The sequence below is a fragment of the Berghia stephanieae genome, chromosome 1 (genome assembly GCF_034508935.2).
Source record: "Berghia stephanieae isolate SIO BIC M18660-M18661 chromosome 1, UCSD_Bste_1.3, whole genome shotgun sequence".
In the NCBI taxonomy this organism is placed as follows: domain Eukaryota; kingdom Metazoa; phylum Mollusca; class Gastropoda; order Nudibranchia; family Aeolidiidae; genus Berghia; species Berghia stephanieae.
The window spans coordinates 105,547,877-105,550,376 of record NC_088360.1 but is presented as its reverse complement, the minus strand read 5'-3'; the positions used below and the strand labels follow the sequence as shown (position 1 = coordinate 105,550,376).

At 36.9% G+C, this 2,500-nt stretch overlaps 1 protein-coding gene across 5 annotated transcripts in view; it reads right to left on the bottom strand.

The window, feature by feature from the left end:
• The window catches only part of LOC144962664 (putative acyl-CoA synthetase YngI), a 119,224-nt gene that overhangs the window by 79,562 nt on the left and 37,162 nt on the right, over positions 1 to 2,500 (bottom strand). The window lies entirely within an intron of this gene.

Sequence of the window (2,500 nt, the reverse complement as noted above, 5' to 3'; positions counted from 1 at the left end):
GCCATTCACCTCTCTGTTCAGATAACCTCAGAAAACTAATATTGCTCTTCTCTTTCTTTGTCACCCAGCAGTTCAAACTATTCAAATACGTTTTTCTTGATCGACCTTTACTCTTTTTACCTTCTCTCTTTCCTGTGAGAGCAAGATGTTCAATACATATATGTGGTTTTAAGTGCCCTGAAAATTGCATTTGTCTTTTTCTTATTGTACGAATTAGTAACCTTTTCGTTTCAGCTTGCTCTAATACTTCTTCATTAATTTTCTTCTCTGTCCATGAGATTCTTAACATCCTTCTAAGAAACCACATTTCTGCTGCCTCCAGTTTCCTTCTAATGTCTATTTCACTTTATTCAAGATTTGACTGGAGAAAGACTGGAATTCGGAAAGAATTAAAAATAAAAAAAATACAGCGGTTCGCTCAGAATGGGCTCAGTTGGTGGAGAGAAGGTTTGTTGTGTCTATTTTGTCTCCTCAGGATTCATGATTCGATATGAAATTGGTAAAAGAAACAAAACATACGCCCTTCCGCCACATCATCACAAGATACCGTCGCCGAGGCATTCCATGAAGAAATATAGATATTCCATCAAACAGGATGTCTGATGTCAACAGGAATCACCCATGTTGTCCAAGTGAGCAAATTGGGGGTTATTGGTCTTGAAAAATAAAAAAAAAACCGAACGTGAATGAAGCGGGGCTCGAACCCGGGACCTTTCGGATCACAGTGCAATGCCTTAACCACTTGAAATTGGTAAAAACGAAGTAGAATATCATTGTTTATGCCGACAGCGCCTTATTTAGCTTGTGACTCAAGAAGAAATAAAATGTACAATGGAATCATGACCCAGTTGCGTTTCAGCCAATTTAGAGTATAAGAAGTTAAGGACCCAAATATTTATCGAGGGGGGGGGGGGGGGGGTTCTTCTCTTAAGGCATTACGCTTTAGCTCTATCCGAGTTTCTTGGTAACGAGAGCACCTTACTTAGTGTATGATTGAAGAACAATAAATGTGCAATTGAATCATGGTCTAGGTGAGGTCCAGCCCCCTTTGAGTGTAATTAGTTGAGGGCTAAACAGTTGTTTGAAGGGGAGTTTCCTATCTGAAGACTTTCTGTTTTAGCTCTACTCGAGTGTCTTGTTACCGATAGCACTGAACTTAGCAGTGATTGTAATATAATAATAATAATAATAATAATAATAAATGGCATTTATATAGCGCTTTACCCCGTTGTCACAGGCTCTAAGCGCTTTACAGTGATATAAAACAAAACATATTACAGTGAGACAAGTGTGAAGGAAACGTGATACGAATTCAATTTAACAACAACAAAATATGAAAATAATATTGCAACATTATGACGTAAAAAGATAAAACTTTAAGCGAGATTTGAACGTTGTCAACGAATCCGAGCATCTCACGTGTGACGGGAGAGAGTTCCAAAAATGGGGGGCCGAAAATTGAAAAGACTGTTCACCTATTTTAAGCAATGGCTTAGGTTTGACAAGGATTGATTGGTCATTGCTTGACCTCAAGTTTCTATTGGGGACATATATGTTTAGAAGGTCTTTAATATAGGAGGGACTGTTCGTGCTCAGGGATTTGTAGACAACAGTACAAATCTTATAGGCAAATCTTTTTTCAACAGGAAGCCAATGTAACTCACGGAGAAGAAGAGTTGCTGACGGGTATTTTTTGTTATTGCGTACAATGAGCCTGGCTGTGTTATTTTGAGCAACCTGAAGTTTGCTAATTTTGTCTTTAGTTAAATTCGCCCAAAGGGAGTTACAATAGTCCAATTTAGATAAAACCAAGGAATTAATTAAAAGTTCTGTTATATGCTTCGGTATTAAATTACGAATTTTGCTTATTTTTTTCATTTCTATGTACATAGATTGTATGGTGTTATTCACGTGGCTTGTCATGGAAAGATCTTTATCAATGATGACGCCAAGGTTTTTTGCTTTATTTGAAAATTCTATTGTGCTATTTCCGAGAGTAATTAGTGATTTATTTGCCTGTTTAAGGATACTCGGTCTTCCACACATTAAAATCTCAGTTTTACTATCATTTAATTTTAACTTATTGTGGTACATCCAAGATTTAATCTCATTAAAACAGCTCGTAATTCGTTGTATTAAGAACTGTAAATTACTAAGGGGTGCTGAATCATATATTTGCGTATCATCTGCATAAAAATGATAACTCAGATTGAATCTGGATATCACACTAGAAAGGGGCTGCATATATACAGTAAAAAGGACAGGGCCAAGAACAGAGCCTTGTGGCACTCCAAAATTTAGTAAAACTTGTTCTGACTGAACACCATTCACCACGACAGTCTGCCATCGATCCTGTAAATATGATGTAAACCATTTAAGGGCAATTCCTTTTATGCCGAACGTATTTTCTAGTCTTCTTAACAAAATGTCATGGTCAATGGTGTCAAAGGCAGCTGAAAGATCTAAAAGGCATAATACATTGATATTGTTAGCATCAGCA